This window comes from Ursus arctos, unplaced genomic scaffold (genome assembly GCF_023065955.2).
Source record: "Ursus arctos isolate Adak ecotype North America unplaced genomic scaffold, UrsArc2.0 scaffold_10, whole genome shotgun sequence".
Taxonomy (NCBI): Eukaryota; Metazoa; Chordata; class Mammalia; order Carnivora; family Ursidae; genus Ursus; species Ursus arctos.
In genome coordinates this window covers 25,061,501-25,084,294 of record NW_026622764.1, presented here as the reverse complement: position 1 = coordinate 25,084,294, position 22,794 = coordinate 25,061,501, and the positions used below count along the sequence as shown (strand labels likewise).

Sequence of the window (22,794 nt, the reverse complement as noted above, 5' to 3'; positions counted from 1 at the left end):
CCTATGAAATGCATCTGCTTGGGCTATGTATTGCTGCCTTCGGTTGTAGTAACATGAAATGGCAGATGTATCAAATGCCCTAAAATAATTATATACTGTTAGGCAGCTGGTGAAGTTGTGGGAGAAATTTTGCACCAGATGCCTTTGGCAACTTAGTTTCATTGTGAAATTTCATGTGAAGCTTTGTTATTTTTTGTACCAGACTGGTAAATAAAGCTGTTTTTTGTTTTGTTTTGTTTCTTTTTTCTTTCTTAATTTTTATTCAAAAGCAAACACCTTTTAATTAAATTTATTTTGGTATCAGTGTATAATGATCTTAAGTAGCTAAAGGAGCTTAAGATTAACTATCTTTCAATCATATTTTCATTTAAAAAATAAGTCTTTTATTTATCTACATCTTTTACTCTGATTTTACAACCATCTTTTCCTGGCAACACAGTACCTTGCAGGTGTTGCTTAATTATTGATGTAGAATCCCTCCTGAAAGTTCATAGGAAATTTCACCAACTTTTTTGTTGTCTGAATATTTGGTGAGATTTTTAGAATCAGTAGTAACTTCTAAAAATAAAATAGCATTGATGTTACAAATGGATTTAATACAAATGAAAGAACATTTTATTGTGATTTGCAAATATAATTAAGTAATAGTAATGTAGAAGTTGACATAAGCCTATTAAATGTAATAAGATATTTACTATATGATCATGTTGGGTGTATTTTCTAACAAGGAAAACATCCCCCAGCATATTTAGTATTTAAACCAATATGCTTAGCCCTAGTGTCTCATCTAGGAAAAGGCATACAAGCCCATTTATCTTTAATGGCATCCATTCTACTCTGATAACTTGTGATAACTCTTACTTTTTATAGCCTTCCTAAACTACCAAGAATCTTTTCCAAAGTATGACAAAATGTGAGCATGGCTTCCCTTGATATTTATAAGCTTTTAGTTTAAATGTTTCAAATCTAAATTAGATGAAGATTAAATGAATGATTAGATTAACACTGTTATTTATTTTAGCATGAGTATACTTTTTAGTCAGCATGATTTCAGTTAAATAGAAATGAGTATTAATATATATATTATTTCTATTTTAACGTAGCAAGCTGGAAAATATTTGCATTATGTTCAGCTTTGTTTTTGTAACATACATAAACCATATTAAATTTTAAACTTTCATTTTCTGCGAGTTTATTAAAACACATGCATATTCTGATAACCACAGATTCATTTGTTTATCTCTGTGAGTCAAGTGGTGCTTTGCTTGTTTTGGCTTACATCCTTATCCCAGATTAAATCCATTTGAGAGCCACAGATGAATGATTAAAAAATAAACACTGAACATATTTAGCAAATCATTTCTGTATTACAAATTTGAGGTAGATGAAAATAAATTGGAAAATATATTTTTCAAAATACATACAACAAAAAAATGGTTTCTACAAATAATATATCAGCATAGTTTTTTATTTGCTTGTTTGTTTTTAAGTCTGCTTTCCCTTTTCACAAAAGTTATTATGGTGAAACTATGCTTAAATCTTATACTCTTTTTCTACATCTGTAGATGTCATTCCTCTGTGAAAAATACTTTTGATTCATTATCTGGGGCTATTTGATTGCCATCTAGTAAAATTTTTTGTAAAAGGCAAGATAAAGACTTACCATATTCTTATTATTTCCCAACTTTCAGAGTAAGAAGTTGATGTAAACACTACTTCAATATTGGAAAATTAGATTTACAACTTTCTTTTGTAGTATTATTATACGTATACTCATGGACTTTTTTGAATATTCAATGTATTTCATTCAGTTGCATCATTTTTAATATAAAATTTGCACTAATTAAACAGTGTGAGACCTTTAAACGTGCTCCTTTTATGATATTGACAAGCCCTCATTAGTTTTGCTTCCTGGAACAAGTTTTCCCAAACTCACTTGATTCATTTTCTGCCCCAAATCTAGATTCTGTCATTTCTCCAAGGAGGTTGGAGTGTTTCAGATGTTTCCCACTTTTTCTTCTCAACTCAGAAAGAAAAAAAAAAAAGAAAAAAGAAATAATATATATATATATATATATAGCATTGAATTATTCAGCTGGTTATAAGAAAGTTGCTCAAGTCTTGGTTCACCTACACAGAAATGACTACATGGATCCAAAAAGCTGTGATAAGGAGAAGTCTAGCACACCAGGGATCCAAGGAAGTGAGAGCTCTGCTGCTCTAAAACAGCTTCTGGAAGGGTATGACCAACAAGATCAAACTGCTGGGTCAGAGGTCTATACTTCTTTACATTTTCACATTTTCCACTTTTGACATGTAATCAAAATTTAGTGTATTAAGCCATTTGAAATTATTCATTCCTCATTATGGTTATGGAACCAAAGTAATGCACAGTTAATGTCATTTGTTTCAGTTTATTTGAAATTTACGTTATCATTTCTTTTGTAGTTAACATTTTTAAATGAAAATGGGAAAGCAATTTACATAATCTACATTGAAATTCACATAAGAACATATACGTTAGAAGATTTTTCTAGTGGTCCTGTCCCTTCTACCCTACTTCCTAAGCCTTCCTCAAAGGGATAAAGTTTTATTGACTTCATATTTACTCTTCAAGTGATTCTTTAAATTATTTTGTCATCTACAAATGCAGATAGCTTTGCTTCCTTTTTTAATATTTATGCCTCTAGCAGCTGATTTTATCTCATTGCATTGGCTAATGCTTCCAATATAATGTTTAATAATAGGAACCATAATTTATGGGGTTTTTCTTTTGTTTTTTTTTTTGTTTGTTTGTGTTTTTTTAAACACAGTAGAGAAAGTATCATCCCATTTAATGTGATTCTGCTTTAAGGAATATTAAATAATCATTCAATTTTAATTCATTGAAAAGTTTCCTCTGAAATGGATTTGAATTGTGACCAAAGACTCTTTCAGGATTTATTAATAGGAATATGCCTTTTCTTCTTTGGCTCCATTAATACAGTTGACCCTTAAACAACAACAAGGGTTAGGGTCACTCAACCCTGTGCATTCAAATATCCACATATTTTGACTCCCTCAAAATTTAACTACTAATAGCCTACTGTTAATGGGAAGCTTTACTGATAACATAGTCAATTAATACATATTTTGTATGTAATATGTATTATATACTATAGTCTTACAATAAAGTAAGCTAGAGAAAACAAAACAGTATTAATAAAGTCATAAAGCAGAGAAAATACCTTTATAGTACTGTACTACATTTATTGAAAAGAAGAAAAAATGGAACATGCAGTTCAACCCTGTGTTATTCAAAGTTCAGCTGTATAATAAATATAATTTCCAGTATTAACCAGTCCTTGCATTTGGGGGATAAATCCCATTGATAGACAAAACATATTCCACCATTTATGAAGACCTGTATTATAGTTACAGTAATTAAGAATTGAACTATGAATATATGGATAAAAGATTTTTTTAAAAATGTTTTTTGTTATTTAATTACCATTTCCTCTTAAATGCTCACTTCTACTTCTTATTGTTTCCTAAAATGTTCATGTATGTTCACTTCTGCTCACTTAGAGTTAGTCACAGGTCTCCACCTTCACAGGGGGGGCAAAACTTATTTTCAGTAGAGTCCTCTATTCTATTTGTCATCAACGTCCCAGCGCAGGTTGTCACAACCTCTCTTACACCATTTGACTTGTACAGGAATGGATCCAATCCAGACTTCATGTGTGAAATCAATTCTAGAGCATAATGGGTTCCTAGATCCAAATCTCTTCTCTTCCTAACAAGACAGAGAGACATGGGGACAACAAAAGCATAAATAGATGTCAAAGAAAACTAAAAATCACAATTTTATTTTTTTTTAATTTAAGTATAATTGACGCACTAAAAATCACAAGTTATATGTACTCCATTCTAAACTCAGAGTGCAGCAAAAGTTAAATGGATGAACAGAGATTGCAGGGGTTTCACAGCATTGGGAATAAGCTATAAAATTTCAATAAGAGTTCTTCCTCGCAAAGATGGGACACTGTCCTGAGTGGGAAGAGCTCAAACATAAAAAGGGTCTGGAAGGTCAGATCAACAAAAAAGTTAATAGGAAGGGTGTAGGGGGAAAAAATACAGGGAAACAACTTGGGTCTATGTATTGTAGAAATCCACATATTTGATATTGTTTGGTATACATATAGGTATATAATAATTTTTGGAATGAGTGCCAAACCACAGAAGAATCAAAAAACAATAGCGGAGTGTACTATAAATACTTAGAAAATGTAAATACGCTAACCAAACGGTGATTTTCTCCATCTTGAAAATATAGTTTATTTTTCTTTAGAAAATCTAAAGGAATTTTTGGAGGTGGTCTAAAAGGAAAAGTTAGACCACTGTTAATATGATGATTTTTTGTGAATGGGAATATAGTTTTACTCAAAATCTAAGTACAAATTTGAATTTTGCTTATGGATTTGGGTAAAGATTACTTATCTGGAATGGTTTATATAGAAATTCCTTCAGAATGCCATAGTTTTAGAAATTCACATTAGTATACAGGAACAAATTTCACAGTCAAAAGATTTGAAAACTACCTGGTATTATTATTAAGACTCCTGATTCTAGATCAAATCAGTTACTTTTGATAATTGTAAAAATAAGTGAATAAATAAATAGATTAAAAAATTACTAAATGCCAAAAAAAAAACTGTAGTTATTTTTACATAGCTATTTTTTTCACTGTCACAGTCCATAAACAGATGTATTAGTTAATCTCTGAATATATTGAGCTTACTCTCTTCTTCAGGAAAATCTTAAATTAATTTACTACTATGTGAAATAATGTTAAGATGCAGTTTATGATCTCATTTTCTTAAAAGTAAAGATATTTTAAATTTGAACAGATCCAATTTATCAGTCCTTATTTTATAGGAGAGATATGATACCCTATTTATAAATAATTTTTATTTAACTTTACAGCTATAGAGATACTCTATAATTTTCTATGCCTTTTTCATATTTAGATTTAGGAGGTGGTGTGAATTTATTGAAGAAAAATTGACCAAAATATTGTATGTATTTTAAAGTGTACAACTTGATGTTTTCACATATGTATACATTATGAAATGACCACCAAAATCAAGTTAATTTACATATCCATCACCTTACGTTACTTTTTCTTTTTTTTCCTTTGCTCTCTCCTTCTTCTTTCCTCCTTCCCTCCCTCCCTCTTTCTTTTCTTTTCCCTTTTCTTTTCCTTTTTTTCCTGTCCTGTCCTTTCCTGTCCTTTCCTTTCCGTCCCTCTTGTTCCCCTCCCTTCACCTTCCTTCCCCCTCCTTTCCCCTCTCCCCTCCCCTTCTCTTCCCTTTTTTCTTGGTGAGAATGCTCAAAATCTACCCTCTTATCAAATGTCAGTGCAGTACGTTAGATCTCCAGAATTTATTCATCATGTATAACCCAAACTTTGTCTGCTTTGACCAATGTCTTACCATTTTTCCATCTTACAGCCCCTGACAAATAGCATTTTACTCTCTGATTCTCTGAGACTATTTTAGATTACACATGAAGTGAGATCATGCAGTATTTGTCTTTCCATGTCTGGCTTATTTCACTCAGCATAATGTCCTCTAGGTTCATCTACATTGTAGCAAAGTACAGGATTTTCTCCATTTTTATGGCTGAATAATATTCCACACAGACACCACATTTTCTTTATACATTTTTTCTGGTGATGAACATTTAAATTTTTACCATATCATGGCTAATGTGAATAATGCAGCAATAAAAATGAAAGTCCAGATATGCCTTCAAGATCTGATTTCAGAGCCTTGGTGGGCTCCCTGCTCAGTGGGGAGTCTGCCTCTCCCTCTCCCTCCACCCCTCCCCCTGCTTGTGCGTGCTCTCTCTCTCTGTCTCTCTCTCTCAAATAAACAAATAAAATCTTAAAAAAAAATTCTGATTTCATTTCCTTTGGATAAATACCCAAGAGTGGGATTGCTAGATCATATGGTGGTTCTATTTCTAATTTTTTGAAGACCCTCCATACTGTTTTCCAAGCATTGCACCAATTTGCATCCCCATCAACAGTTCACCAAGGTTCCCTTTTCTTCATATTCTCACAAACACTTGTTATCTTCTCTTTTTATAATAGGCATCCTAAGAGGTATGAAGTAGTGTTATTATTATGATTTGCAGTTTCCTGATGATTACTGATATTGAATACCTTTACATATACACATTGTACAATGTGTGCATTCTTTGGAGAAATGTCTATTCAGGACCTCTGCCCATTTTTAAATCAAGTTATTTGTTTTTTGACAGCTGAGTTGTATGGGTTCCTTATATATTTTAGATATTTACCCCTTATCAAACAGATGGTTTGCAAATATTTTCTCCTGTTCTCTAGGTTGTCTTATCACTTTCTTGATTGTTTCCTTTGCTCTGCAGAAGCTTTTTAGTTTGATATAGTCCCAATTACATATTTACATTTTTGTTTCTTGTGTTTTGGTGTCATCCAAGATATCATTGCCGAAACAATATCAAGATTTTTCTTATGTTCTCTTTCAGTAGTTTTATGGTTTTAGGTCTTATGTTTAAGTCTGCACTCCATTTTTAGTTTTTTTTTTTTCTATAGAGTTTAAGATAAGCATTCAGTTTCATTCTTTTGCATGTGTATCTCCAGCTTACCCTATGCCATTTTTCGAAGAGACTGTCTTTTCTTTATTGTGCATTCTTGACACTCTGTCGAAGATCAATGACTTTATATATATGGGTTTACTTCTGGGCTCACTATTCTGTTTTATTGGTCTATGTGTCTGTCCTTATGCTAGTACTACACTGTTTTAATTACTATAACTTCATAATAAATTTTGAAATCATGAAGTGTGGGGTTTGGCCAGCAAACCCGGAGATGGCAAATGAAAATTTACAACAGACACCTAGGAGAAAGGAAAGGGCCTGGGAACCAGACGCTCTAGTGGCGAAAGGCCCTGAGCCAAGCTTTGTCTCCATTTTTATTGTGAGTTTTATCAGTACACCAAACGCAAGACCAAAACGAGAAGGAGTGTGTAGCTTTAATGATCAGGACAGTAATATATGGGGCAGAGTGTGATGGGAGCAAGCAGTGCTTGTGACCTTCATGCAAGGCAAGGAGTTCATGAAGTACAGGACCACCACAGGTGCCTGTTTTTCTTCAGAATTTAAACATTTACTTCCTAGATGAGAACCTTGAGCTGCAGTAAGAATCTGGCCACTTTCATCCAAGAAACTTAAAAGGACACCCAGTGTTCCGGGCACTTCTCCTTTGCTTTTCAGTTAGTCTCCTCCAGGGAGGCATATGCAAGTCAGATTTTATCTATCCAGGCACTGTGAATCCCCACAATGAAGTGTGATGCCTCCAGCTTTATTCTTCTCAAGATTGTTTTGATTCTTTGTGATCTTTTGTGATCTTTTGTTCCATATGAATTTTCGGATATTTTTTTTTTTATTTCTCTAAAGAATGCCATTGAGATTTTGATGGGGATTTCATTAAACCTGTAGACCACTTGAAGTACAATGGACATTTTAACAATATTAATTCTTTCACTCCATGAACGTGGGTTATCTTTCCATTAACCTGTGTCTTTTTAAATTTCTTTTATCAATGTTTTACGGTTTTTGGTGTACAAGCTTTTAACTTTGGTTAAGTTTATCCCTATTTTCTTTTCGTGATGCTATTATAAATGAGATTGTCTTTCTGATTTCCTTTTTGTATAATAAACTGTTAATGTATAAGAATGCCATTGATTTTTCTTATGTAGATTTTGTATCCTGAAACTGTACTGATTTATTTTATTAGTTCTAGTAGTTTTTTGTTGTTAAATCTTGAGGGTTTTATACATTTATATTATCATAGCATCTGCAGATAGACATAATTTCACTTTTTTCTTTCCAATTTGGATAACTTTTATTTATTTTACTTGCCTAGTTGCTCTGGCTAGGATTTCCACTACTATGTTAAATAAAAGTGGTCGGAGTAGGTATAAATGGCCTTAGTTGTGTTGCAAAAAATTCTTTATATACATATTTTCTAGAGAATTTTAATCATGAACGGATGTAGAAAATCTTGAAAAAATTCAGAGGGAAAAATTAGCATAAAATATACATAATGATAGTTACATCAGAATTCTTATCAGAAACCATGTAATCAAGAAGTGGAATAAAATATTTCAAGGAATAAAGGAAAAATAAACAATCTAGAATTCTATATCCACTTAAATTATTCTTCGATAGTAAAGGAAATATAAAGACGCCCTCAGTCAAACAAAAACTGAGGAAATTTATTGCTAGCACCCCTACCCTGAGGAAATGCTAAAATAACTTCTACAAGGAGAAGGAAAATAGTATAGGTCAGAAATTTGGATCTACATAGTATAAGAAAGTTTTAACAAATAAATGAAAGCAAAATAAATCATTTGTTTTCTTATTCTTAATTGATCTAATAGGTAATTGTTCTAAGTAATAATAGTAACATATTTGGTAACTACAGCATATGGATAAATGAAATAAATAATAAAATGTTACAAGTATGATAAAGAGGAGGTGGGAATACTCTTTTATAAGCTATCTATATTCTTCTACATGTGGCCATCCAATTTTCCCAACACCATTTCTTGAAGAGATCGTCTTTGTTCTACTGGATATTCTTTACTGCTTTGTTGAAGATTAGTTGACCATTAAGTCAAGGGTCCATTTCTGGGTTTTCTATTCTGTTTCACTGATTTCTGTGTCTGTTTTTGTGCCAGCACCATACTGTCTTGATGATTACATCTTTGGAATAGAGCTTGAAGTCCAGCATTGTGATGCTACCAGTTTTGTTTTTCTTTTCAACATTCCTTTGAGTAGTTGGGGTCTTTTCTGGCTCCATACAAATTTAAGGATTATTTGTTCCAGCTCTGTGAAAAATGTCGATGGTATTTTGCATTGAACGTGTAGATTGCTCTGAGTAGCATAGACATTTTCACAATAATTGTTCTTCCAGTCCATGAGCATGGGATGTTTACCATTCTTTGTGTCTTCTTCAATTTCTTTCATAAGTGTTCTATAGTTTTTAGAGGACAGATCCTTTACCTCTTTGGTTAGGTTTATTCCTAGGTATCTTATGATTTTTGGTGCAACTGTAATTCATTCCTTAATTTTTCTTTCTTTTTTCTCATTGTTAGTGTATAAAAATGCAACTGATATCTGTGCATTGACTTTATATCCTGCCACGTGGCTGAATTTCTATATGAGTTCTAGCAATTTTGGGGTTGAGTCTTTTGAGTTTTCCACATAGAGTATCATGTCATTGGTGAAGAGTGAGAGTTTGAATTGTTCTTTGCCAATTTGAATGTTTTTTATTTCTTTTTATTGTCTGATTACTGAGGTTCGAGCTTCTAGTACTATGTTGAACAACAGTGGTGAGAGTGGATATCCCTGTCATGTTCCTGACCTTAGGGGAAATGCTTTCAGTTATTCCCATTGAGAATGATATTCACTGTGGGCTTTTCATATATGGCTTTTATGATATCAAGGTATGTATCCTCTGTCCCTACATGGTGGAGAGTTTTAATCAAGAAAGGATGCTGTATTTTGTCAGATGCTTTTTCTGTATCAGTTGAGAGGATCGTATGGTTCTTGTCCTTTATTTTATTAATATGATGTATCACATAGATTAATTTGTGGATATTGAACCACCTTAAAGCCCAGGAATAAATCACACTTGGTTGTGGTGAATAATCCTTTTAATGTACTGTTGGATCCTATTGACTACTATCTTGGTGAGAACACAGGCAGCAACCTCTTCGACCTCGGCTGCAGCAATTCTTTCTAGACACATCTCCAAAGGCAAGGGAAACAAAAGTAAAAATCAACTGTTGGGACTTCATCAAGATAAAAAGCTTCTGCACAGCAAAGGAAACAGTCAGCAAAACTAAGAGGCAGCCTGTGGAATGGGCGAAGACATTTGCAAATGACATATCATATAAAGGGCTAGTATCCAAGATCTATAAAGATTTTTTCAAACTCAACACCCAAAAAGCAAATAATCCAGTCAAGAAATTGGCAGAAGACATGAACAGACATTTCTCCAAAGAAGACATCCAAATGGCCAACAGACACATGAAAAAATGCTCTCATATCACTTGGCATTAGGGAAATACAAATCCAAACCACAATGAGATACCACCTTACACCAGTCAGAATGGCTAAAATTAACAAGACAGGAAACAACAAATGTTGGCAAGAATGCAAAGAAAGGAGAACCCTCTTACACTCTTGGTGGAAATGCAAGCTGGTACAGCCACTCTGGAAAATAATATGGAGGTTCCTCAAGAAGTTAAAAATAGAGCTACTCTATGACCTACTATTGCACTACTAGGTATTTACCCCAAAGGTACAAATAGAGTGAAAAGAAGGGACACCTGCATCCCAATGTTCATAGAAGCAATGTCCACAATAGCCAAAATGTGGAGAGAGCTGAGATGTCCATCAACAGATGAATGGATAAAGAAGACATGGTTTATACATACAATGGAATATTACTCAGCCATCAGAAAAGATGAATACTTGTCATTTATATCAATGTGGATGGAACTGGAGGGTATTATGCTGAGTGAAATAAGTCAATCAGAGAAAGACAGTGATCATATGGTTTCACTTATATGTGGAATATGAAAAACAGCACACAGGATCATAGGCGAGGGGAAGGGAGGGAAAACTGAATGGGAAGAAATCAGAGAGGGAGACAAACCATGAGAGACTCTTAACTATATGAAGTAAACAGGGTTGTTGGAGGGGAAGTGGGTGAGGGGATAGGATAATTGGGTGATGGGCAGTAAGGAGGGTATGTGATATGATGAGCACTGTGTGTTATATGCAACTGATGGTTAATTGAACTCTACATCTGAAACTAATAATGTACTATATGTTGGCTGAATGAACTTAAATTAAAGAAAACCTACCTGTATTACCTGTAAAGTGGTATAGTTTTATTTGAAAATGGATATATATTAATCATAATTGCATATTGCAAAATCTCTGGCAACCACTAAACATTTGTGGAATAAGTATAACCGCTACATGAAAAAGTAGAAATAATGTAATCATAGAAATTAAGTAGCTGAAGTCAATTAAAATATTTGAAGAAAAAGAGGATAAGCAAAGAAAAAAGCACAAAGAATAGAAAGCTAAATTACTATATGACTAAATATAGTAAATACTCATCTAAACATATTAATAATTGTATTAAATGTGAATGGTATAACTACATGAAATAAAAGAGAGAGATTAGCAGTATGGAAAAAAATGAAAAGGCCCTACTATATATTGTCTAAAGTGAGTCCACTTTAAATGTAAAGTCACAGATAGATTAAAAATAACAGGATGTAGGAAGGTATACAAGTTTATACTAATTAGGAGAAAGCTGGAATGGCTATATTAATTTCAGACAAAACAGACTTCAAAACAAGAAACTTAATCAGCAATATAAAGGATCATTGCTAACAACAAAGGAGTCAATTCATTAGGAAGACGTAATGATCTTTAATATGTATATGCCTAACCACAAAGCATTGATATACATGAGATCAACCTGATAGTTCTGCAACAATTAATAGAAAAAATATGCTATTCTAGTTGAAGGCTTTTAATATTAATTAATACACTAATACGTTTCTTCCCTGTCTTTTCATAGCTTGATAGCTCATTTCTATTTAGTTCTCTAAGCTTGAAGTCAGATAGTCAGTCTTAAAACTTTCTTCTTCTCCTTCCATAGTAAATGGTTATTCTGTTTCTTTTGCCTTTCCATATAAAGGAATTTCCTTATAAGAATTTATAAGAAATGGTAAAAAATAAAAATCCAATACCCACTCATGATTAAAGACTCAGAAAATATAGGAATATGGGGGGAACTAATTCAACTTTATAAAGAACATCTACAAAAACCTCCAATAAACTTTATATGTAGTGCTGAAAAACTTTTCTTTCTGGGTAAGATCAGGTAAAAAGAAAGAAAGAAAGAAGGAAAGAAGGAAAGAAAGAAAGAAAGAAAGAAAGGAAGAAAGGAAGGAAGGAAGGAAGGAAGGAAGGAAGGAAGGAAGGAAGGAGGAAGGAAGGAAGGAAGGAAGGAAGGAAGGAAGAAAGAAAGAAAGAAAGAAAGAAAGAAAGAAAGAAAGAAAGAAAGGAAGAAAGGAAGAAAGAAAGAGATGTACCGTCTCATCACTATGTTTCAGCATTGTATTAGAAACCCTTTCTAGGGGTGCCTGGGTGGCTCAGTCGTTAAGCTTCTGCCTTCGGCTCAGGGCGTGATCCCAGGGTCCTGGGATTGAGCCCCACATCAGGCTCCTCAGCTGGGAGCCTGCTTCTTCCTCTCCCACTCCCCCTGCCTGTGTTCCCTCTCTCGCTGTCTCTCTCTCTGTCAAATAAATAAATAAAATCTTTAAAAAAAAAAACAAAACACCTTTCTAGTACAATAAGGAAAGAAACTAAGTTATACAGATTACAAAGGAATCAGTGAAACTTTCTTTGTCAGCAGAGCACATTATCATCATGTAGAAAATTAAACAAAATCCAAAGTCAAAAGAGAAAAATATGTATATGATTACAAAAATATGACAAAGAAAGGGATGACAACACAATAAAATATTATGTACAATGTATAAGCAAGGAGTTATAAAAAGACACCGTTGGCAATTAAATAAGTGAAAGTTGCTTCAACATCACTGATAGTTAAAGGACTATAATAAAAATATATTAAATAAAATATTTGTATATATGACTTGGGTAAAATGTGAAGTTAAGGACACAAATATGGTATTGATAGATGAATAAGTAGTACCTATTTGGTATAAACTCTTCATGATAACTTTCAAAATAAAAATGCACAAATAATTTAATATAGCCCTATATTCATTGGAAGTATCCTAAAGTAGTTTTTAAGAAGGAATGGAATAAATACAGTGTGTGTCATAAATAAAATAGTGTTGAAAAAGACACAGGTAGATTTATGTGTAAGATAAAGAAGATCTGTGGGCTCAATTACTAAGCTACAACTAAGATACAGAATAGAAGGTAGAAGAACACTTGTAATATTTTCTAGCAAATTACATTAAGAATTTCAAAAAATATGTCTTTGAAGAGTAGAGCAGGAGTGGTGAGGAATGAACAATTGCGTTTATAAAACATTTGTTAAGATTTATTTATTTATTTATTTATTTATTTATTTATTTATTTATTTATTTATTTTAGAAAGAGGGCAAGAAAGAGTGAGGGGAAGGACAGAGGGAGAGGGAGAGAGAGAATTCCAAGCAGACTCCCCACTGAGTGCAGAGACCCACCGGGCTCTATCCCACAACTCTGAGATCAGGACCTGAGCCAAAATCAAGAGTCAGATGCTTAACTGACTGAAGCACCTAGGCACCCCTGCATTTTATTTTTAATTTTGGCAATTTTCAAATATTATTAACAAGATTCCCTTTCTTATATACTTAGACATACAAAAATGCATCACCACCATCGACATGGAAACAACACTTTCAGAAATTCTAAGGAATATTTTTCTGAAAAAGTGTATCTAATTTATCTGTGTCTTTCAACCACCTACGTATTTGAATGTAAAGATGCCAATTTTTAAATTGAGAAATTTCCAATTAAATTTTAAAATTATACATTACATTGTATAATTTTTAGCTTTCATTTGCATAATATAACCTTTTTAAATAATATTTCAAAATATTTAAATATGCAGTGACGAGTGAAAATAAAGTTTTTTCCTAAAGTCACCAGTTTTATTAGCAATTCGTTCTATTATCAATATTAAATTAATAGTAAACTACCAAGTTTAAGACACTCTAGATTAAAAGGTCATATTCATTAAATTAGTTAAAATTTAATGAATATTGAAACTGAAAACCTAAATCAGCAGTTAGCATAATTGTGTACAATTACAACAATAAAAATGCAGAGAACAACTGCTTTCCTCAACCAACTTCAGTATACTTAAAAAGAATCGCTGCTTAACTTCTCTTTCTTTTGTTGAAACAACTGTGCAGGACAAATAGTATTTTGTATTTTTTTAATAAGAATAGCAACAGACATCCATATAATGTTATTTCATGTTAAAGACTTGGTTTAAATCTGTTAATTAAAAAAATAATTAAATCACTAAATACTGCATTCACTAAATGCAAGGGAGCTCATAATGCATGAAGCTGTTATTCTGTGTCATTTATAAAGCAAATTAGGTGTGCCTGGGTGGCTCAGTTGGTTAAGCCTCTGACTCTTTTTTTTTTTTAATGATTTTTTATTATATTGTGTTAGTCACCATACAGTACATCCCCGGATTCCGATGTAAAGCTCGATGATTCATTAGTTGTGTATAACACCCAGTGCACCATGCAATACGTGCCCTCCTTACTACCCATCACCAGCCTATCCCATTCCCCCACCCTCCTCCCCTCTGAGGCCCTCAGTTTGTTTCTCATAGTCCATAGTCTCTCATGTTTCATTCCCCCTTCTGATTACCCCCCCTTCTTTATCCCTTTCTTCCCCTACTGATCATCCTAGTTCTTATGTTCCATAGATGAGAGAAATCATATGATAATTGTCTTTCTCTGCTTGACTTATTTCACTTAGCATTATCTCCTCCAGTGCCGTCCATGTTGCAGCAAATGTTGACAATTCGTTCTTTCTGATAGCTGAGTAATATTCCATTGTATATATGGACCACAGCTTCTTAATCCATTCATCTGTTGAAGGGCATCTCATAAGCCTCTGACTCTTGATTTCAGCTCAAGTGGTGATCTCAGGTTGTGGGATCCAGCCCCACATTGGTCTCTGCTCTTTGCAGGGAGTCATTTGAGAATTCTCTCTCCCTCTCCCTCAGACCCTTCCCCTACTCTCTCTCTCTCTCTCAAATAAATAAATAAATAAATAAATAAATAAATAAATCTTTAAAAAAAGAAGACTAGTTTTGCTCTCTCATTAAGATTTACATTTTCTTTTTTTTTTTTCATATTATTATTTTCTTTTTTTTTTTTAAAGATTTTATTTATTTATTTGACAGAGATAGAGACAGGCAGCGAGAGAGGGAACACAAGCAGGGGGAGTGGGAGAGGAAGAAGCAGGCTCATAGCAGAAGAGCCTGATGTGGGGCTCGATCCCAGATCGCCGGGATCACGCCCTGAGCCGAAGGCAGACGCTTAACCGCTGTGCCACCCAGGCGCCCCAAGATTTACATTTTCTTTAGCATTTAATATGCCAAGCATCAGAAGGAATTATAAATTGCTTTAAAATATCTGGTAATCATGTTTCTAGAAAGTTTCTAGAATTTTAACTTATACATACAATCAATTAAAGGTGAAAATCACAATTCAGATTTGTTGTATGGTTTCCATATAAGTGTGAATGCACTATTTGAAGTTGTAAATACTTTTGAAAAAAATGCCTAGAAATGGAACATCAATGAAGGCTATTCATATGAAATGAAACAATGCCTATCACTTGCTAAATAAGGAAACACATACATATATATGTATATGGTATATAGGTGTACATATATATATAATCTCGTGCAGGATATGATTTGTGCATTTTTTAAATTTATTATCTTATGATGGCCTTGGGAACATGAAATTTTTAATAAGTACTAAATAAAACACCCATTATTCCTGTTCACTGCCATTTTACCCTCTCTCTTATTGGTCATGAAACTATAGCGTACATTCACTAGTTTTTTCTGTTGCTAGGGAAGATTTTGGTCAATATGGCAGAATTAATTATTTCTCCTGTATGGAGTTTTGGATGATACAAACAAATATGTTAGTAATCTGATTAGAGAATGAGATAATTGGGTGTGCATTATCCTGCATACTTGGTGTTTGGATTCTATCAGGAATCAGCTTTTACAATTTTCCAAGTTACCTAATTTCCAAAGTCTTCTTTTTTCATATTTGCTTGAAAGCATGCTGATTTTTTTTAACTTGGTTCCTTTTTAGCACTTTGCTAAACACAACCATTACAAACCAATATCCACTATAAGTTTTTTCTCCTAGAATTGCTCAGTATGTGTGATCTGTCTCCAAAAGCATTACATTTGATGGTTTACCAAGAGTTTTGCCAGTGCATAAAATTAAATACGTACTTTCCAGCTTAAAGTATTCATTTAAAAAAAAAAGTATTCATTATTTCCCTATTTGTCACCTGTGAGGCCAGTATTTTAAGTATTTCTTATAAAAGCACTCACCAGTGATATCTATCTGCATTATTTAGGATCTGTTAGAGAATTTGGGGACTAAACTCTCAGTGATTCACCACAATAAAGATTTATTTTTTAACTCACTTCTTATGTGCTGCAAAGTTCAGCAGCCTTTTGTCTACAGAGTTGCTGAAGTACCCTGGCTGACAGGGCCTCTAAAATTATGTAGATATATCTAATAATGTAGAAAGTAATTTCTCTGTAGTCCCTATGACAATTGAGCAAAATAGCTGTTGTTTCTGGAACCAGTTCTGAAATGCATCTGCAGGAAATCATACATTCCATTTACAAGAGTTCTATGGGCACGATTAGTTGTATAGGTAACTAATTTCAAGATAAGGAGAAATGCAGAGGAACGAATACACATATGAATGGTACATGTCTCTGCCACTTGAACCTTAGCTTAGAATCCACATGAAGGGAATAATAGTGCTGAGTTTGAAGAAGTCACTAGAGAATTTCTCTGGAGATAATTGTCAGAGTGCTATAAAGCACTGATTTGACTAATGCATTACAACTATGTGTGAAGAACTATGATTTGTAGGAAAAAAATGCACAAAGATGTGTCTTTTGGATTTGTGGAACAGAAAGCATTGGCATTTGACTGATGGCAGAAAAAAAACTGAGAAGCTTTGGTTATTGACTGAAGTTTTCAAAATAGAAAGAAAAAGTCATTATGAAAGTGAGATGTACCTTCATTAAATAAGAAGACCAAGGATTAGGATTGTTTTAAATTGGTACATATATAGCTGAGTTTTTTTTCTTACATTATCATGTTATATCTTTCTAAGAAAATGTCCATTTATCTAAATTTTCAAATTTATTTGATTAGGCCTATTTGTAATATCTTTCATAGGTCACTTTGACCAGTGCAGTTTCCCTTTTTCATTCCTAATATTTGATATCCATAAAAAAATATCTAAAGGAAATAAAACACATGCATGTGTGATATGCCAGTAATTTGACTTGGGAAATATTTGTGTAGATAGTGTTTTTGAAATATCAATTTATGTTCCCCTAAAAATTGATGAGAATTAATTCAGAGTTCCTGTTTTCCAAAATTCTGTCCTTAAAATATTTTGTTACTAAATACTGAATTGATAAATGAATTTTTTGTTCCTCAAAAATGATACATTTGATCAAATGTTACTGAAATATTGTTTTTAATTTTAATGCATGTATTTATATATACTACCTGATAAATAGCTGAGCTTGTGTTATTTCATTACTGATTTTAATTGCTTTAGACTCTATTATCTGATTTTCTTAAGACTGTTCAAAACTGTGTATATAGCATCACTTTTGTTTGTTAAATGTATGTTTTTAGCTTGAAAATAAATTATTAAGTTTATACAGTTAGATGTCAATCTTAACCATTTTTAAAAATTTTTTAAGTTTTTAGTCTTAAAATTCCTTGTACATGTTGTGTCTTCTGATTGGGTCAATTTAATAGCATAGAAGTGTTTTCATTCATTATGTGTCATTTTATTTATAACCAGGCTCTTAAGACTGTGGCAGCACACTAGGCAGCATTAATAAAGCATGTCGTGGAGCAATGTATTTGTTTTCACAGGCTGAAATCAATTCACCTTGAAAGCACTGCTCATATAGGATGAATAACGCTGGAGATAAGAAGATCTATCCTATTAGCAATGAAAAAATAGCCTCAGAGAGTTATAAATTTGAAAGCAAGTGTGTTTGTTGGTTTTCAGCACATCTATACATTTTAAACTGGTCCAGCTATTAGTATTATTAGATGGAGAGTAAGATTCTTTGAGTGCCAGAGAAGCAACCTGGCACTGCTGGATGCTAGTGCAAGAGAAGGGAAGTTAAATCACCCAGGTCCATCAGAACACTGAAGGAATGACATATGAAACTGGATTCATAGAGACTAAAAGACAGAAAGAAAAAAAATTTTGCCATTCAGAAATAAGGAACTCACAAATTTGATGCAATAAAAAGAATTTTCTAAGGAAGTAAGTATACAGAGTGTTATTGGGAGCATTTGAGGAATTTTTTTTTTTTTTTTTTTTACTCCTTTTCACAGTCTGAATAGCATCATGAAGAAAATATCAAGATAGTAGGCACTACCTTGAATATTTCAGCTGGAATATCACTGTGTCAACATGTATAGATATGGTCTTTTCTCTAAACAAATGTAATCATTTTCTAGATTCCTTTTCCACTTTTGATTATTTCCCCAAAGACATAGCATAATTTGGAGATTTTGTGTGTTTGGTTCCAAACCACTGTAATAAAGCCCATATTGCAAGAAAGAGTAATATAAATTTTTTGGTTTCCAAGTGCATATAAAAGTTTATGCTTACACAATACTGTAGTCTATTAAGTGTACAACAGCACTCTGTCAAAAAACAAATGCATACCTTAAAATACTTTATTGCTAAAAAGTGCTAACCACCATCTAAGCTTTCAGTGACTCATAATCTCTGGTCATAGATTACCATAAAAAATATAACAATGAAAAAGATGGAGATATTGCAAAAACTACTAAAATATGACATAGAAACACAAAGTGAGCAAATGCTGTTGGAAAAATGGTGCTGATAGACTTGCTTGGCGCAAGGCTGGGACAAACCTTCAATTTGTAAAAAATGTAGTATCTGTGAAGCTTAGTAAAGCAAAATGCAATAAAATGAGGTAATATAATCTTAAAAATAATGCCTGTAAAATATTTAGAAATAAATCAAATTTGGGGCACCTGCGTGACTCAGGCAGTTAAGTGTCCGACTTGATTTTAACTCAGGTCATGATATCAGGGTCTTGACACAGCCTGGTGTGGCTCAGCAGGGAGTCTGCTTCTCTCCCTTACTGGGCATTTGTGATGAGCGGCGGGTGTAATATGTGACTGTTGAATCACTAAATTCTGCACCTGAAACCACTATTACCCTATTTGTTAACTAACTAGAATTAAATAAAAACCTGAAAACCAAAATTTTTAAAAATTTTTAAAATAAGCATATATATAAACATATATTTTGTTTTCCTATTTTCAACTTAATTTATATCTACTCCATTATTATGTTTTGTTTTATTCTTCTTGCTTTAAATCTGTTTGTTCCAGTTATTTGAAGAATTTGATGCTTAGGCTGTTGATGGTAAATTTTTCTGCTAAAATATGTGTTTAGTGCTCTAAATTTCTTCTCAGTAATGCTTTAGTAACAATGCACAAATTTTGATGTTTTATGTTTCTTTTTTTAACTAAAACACATTTTTCAAATTTTCTTGTACCTTACTGTTTGACACATGAATTATGTACTAGTGTATTGTTTAATTTCTAATATTTGGGTATTTTTGAGATATTCTGTAATTGATGTCTAGTTTCATTCCATTATGTCTGAGACATACTTTGTATGATTTGTATTCTTTTAAATTTGTTTAGATACTAAGGTGTTTGGCCAAGAATGTGGTGTATCTTGTTGAATGTCCCATGTACACCTGGAAAGAATGCTTTTATGATGTCAGTAGTAGAGTGTTCCTTAGAGGTCAGTTAGGGCAGGTTGGCTGGTAATGCTGTTAGGCCTCACTGATTGTCTTGTAATATTATTGAAAAGTAAATTGAGAAGGAGTATTAGAATTCCCAACTAAAATTGTGTTTAAGTTTCCTTTCAGGTATCAGTTTCTGCCTCATGTGTTTTGAAGCTATATTGCAAAATTTGTATTCCTTGGGATTACTTTTCCTTCTTATAGAGCTGACTGCTTTCTCACAATGTGATGTCCCTCTTTAGTCCTGATAATTGTCTTTGTTCTGAGGTCTATTTTGTCTCAAATTAGTATAGCCATCCTAGCTTTTAGAATTTGAATTATACCACCTTTTTCATATCTTTATTATAAACTCATTTTATGTCCTGCTATTTAAATGGGTATCTTTAAGGAAGATCCTGCATTTTTATCCAATGGGACTATTATTGTCTTTTAAATGGTGTTTTTTAAATTGCTTATATTTAAAGTGGGTACAGGTATGGTTAGATTATAATCTGACATCTTGTTATCAGTTTTCTTTTCCTTTTATGTTTTATTACATTTTTCTTATTGTGCCTTTCCTCATTTTAATTGAAACTTTCTTAGGATTCTACATTTTCTAGTCTATATCTTTATCATTATTACCTTTTAAAACTTATTTAAACTATATTTTACAATAATGAATATAAAATAATCACTATAAATTCATTTTTTTCTGCTTTGTGTGAAAGGTCCTTATAACAGGATATTCTTATTTTTTCCTACAATCTCAGGTCGTTTTTGCTTTTACATACATTATAAACAGCCAGTATGTTTTTACTACTATTGCTTTAAATATCCAGTTTTCTTTTAGATATTAGAGCAAGAAAAGTAAGAAGAATATCCTCTTCTTTTATGCCATTTCTGATATTGCTTGTTCCATTCTTTTTTTAAAGTTTTTATTTAAATTCCAGTTAGGCAACATACAGTGTAATATAAGCTTCAGGTATACAATACAGTGAATCAACACTTCCATACAACACCTGGGGCTTCTCACAACAAGTGCTTTCCTTAATTCCCATTTAACCCATCCCCCTACCCACTTCCCCTGTGGTAACCATCAGTTTGTTCTCTACAGTTAAGAATGTATTTCTTGGTTTGCCTCTCTCTCTCCTTTTTTTCCCTTTGCTTATCTGTTTTGTTTCTTAAATTCCACATATGAATGAAATCATACCTTATTTGTCTTTCTCTGACTGACTTATTTCATTTAGCGTAATACTCTCTAGCTCCATGAATGTCCATAATACTTCTTTATCCATTCATCAGTCAGTGGACTCTTGGGCTGTTTCCATAGTCTGGCTATTGTAGATAATGCTGCTATAAACATTGGGGTGCATCTTTCCCTTTGAATTATTATCTTTGTATTCTTTGAGTAAATACTGAATAGTGCAATTGCTGAATTATAGGATAGTTCTATTTCTAACTTTTTGAGGAAACTCCATACTGTTTTCTACAGTGGCTACACCAGTTTGCATTCCCACCAACAGTGCAAAAGGGTTCCCCTTTCTCCATGTCCTCACCAACACCTGTTGTTTATTTAGCCAATAACCTACTGTTGATTTCAGCTATTGTGACTGGTATGAGTTGATATCTCATTGTAGTTTTGATTTGTGTTTCCCTGAAGATGAGTGATGTTAAGCATCTTTTCATGTGTCTGTTGGCCATATGGATATCTTTGGAGAAATGTCTGTTTGTATCTTCTGCCCACTTTTTATTGGATTATTCATTTTGGGGGTGTTGCATTTTATAAGTTTCTAGATTTTGGATACTAGCCCTTTATCAAATATTTTCTCCCATTCTGAGGGCTGCCTTCCAGTTTTGTTGATTGTTTCCTTTGCTACATAGAAGCTTTTTGTTTTGATGAATCCCAATAGTTTATTTTTGCTCATTTCCCTTGCCTCAGGAGACATAAGTAAAAGGAATGGCCAGTGTCAAAGAGGTTGCTGCCTGTGTTCTCATCTAGGATGTAGATGGTTTTCTATCTCACATTTAGGTCTTTCATACATTTTGAATTTATTTTGTGTATGGTGTAAGAAAGTGATTCAGTTTCATTCTTCTGCATGTTGTTGTCCAGTTTTCCCAACACCATTTGTTGAAGAAAGTTTATTTTTCCCATTGAATATTCTTTCTGTTTTGTCACAGATTAATTGACCATATAGTTGTGGGTTCATTTCTGGGTTTTCTCTTCTGTTCTGTTGATCTATGTGTCTGTTTTTGTGCCAGTAGCAAACTGTTTTGATCTACTACAGCTTTGTAATATAACTTGAAGTCTGGAATTGTGATGCCTCCAGCTTTGCTTTTCTTTTTCAAGGTTGCTTTGGCTATTCAGGTCTTTTGTGGTTCCATACAAGTTTTAGGGTTGCTTGTTCTAGCTCCATGCATTTCTTTCTTTAGATCCGGTTTCTGACCTTTAAAATAACCCTGTTGTCTAGAGAACTTTTTGGCATTTACAGAGCAAGTATTCAGACATTTAATTCCTCCCATCTTGTTCATCTAAAAAGTCTTTATTTTTTCTTTACTTTTGAAGAATATTTTCACTGCCAATGGGATTCCAACTTGGCATAGTTTCTCCTTTTAACACTTGAAAGATGCTGCTTTCTTCTGTTCTTGTTCATGTGATTTCTGATGAGAAGTTGACTAACCTTTGTTTCTCCATAGGTAGAATTTTTTCCCCTTGTTGTCTTTGAGATTTTCGCTTTAACTGTGAATTCAGCAGTTTGGATATGATATGCCTACGTGTGTGGGTGCATGTGTGTGTGGGGGGGGTGGTGTTGGACTATATGCTTTGTGTTTTTGAGCTTTCTTGGATTTGTGGCTTGGTCTTTGACATGAATATTGGATGTTATCAATTGTTACACTTCACAAAAGTCTTCTGCACCATTCTTTCTGTCTTCTCTGTCTTGAATTTCAACTTCACGTATGCTGCAGTGTTTGATATTTTCCCATAACTTTTGACTGTTCTGTTCTGTTTTTATGGTGTTTGTGTGTGTGTGTGTGTGTGTGTGTGTGTGTGTGTGTGT

The 22,794-nt window shown here is 33.0% G+C and overlaps 1 long non-coding RNA gene across 1 annotated transcript in view; it reads right to left on the bottom strand.

Annotated features, from left to right (window-relative positions):
- Positions 1–2,398: 2,398 nt before the first annotated feature.
- The window catches only part of LOC130542875 (uncharacterized), a 33,812-nt gene continuing 13,416 nt past the window's right edge, over positions 2,399–22,794 (bottom strand). The window contains exon 5 of the long non-coding RNA XR_008957749.1: positions 2,399–3,775. This is a non-coding gene — a long non-coding RNA (uncharacterized LOC130542875). The remainder of the gene's footprint in view (positions 3,776–22,794) is intronic.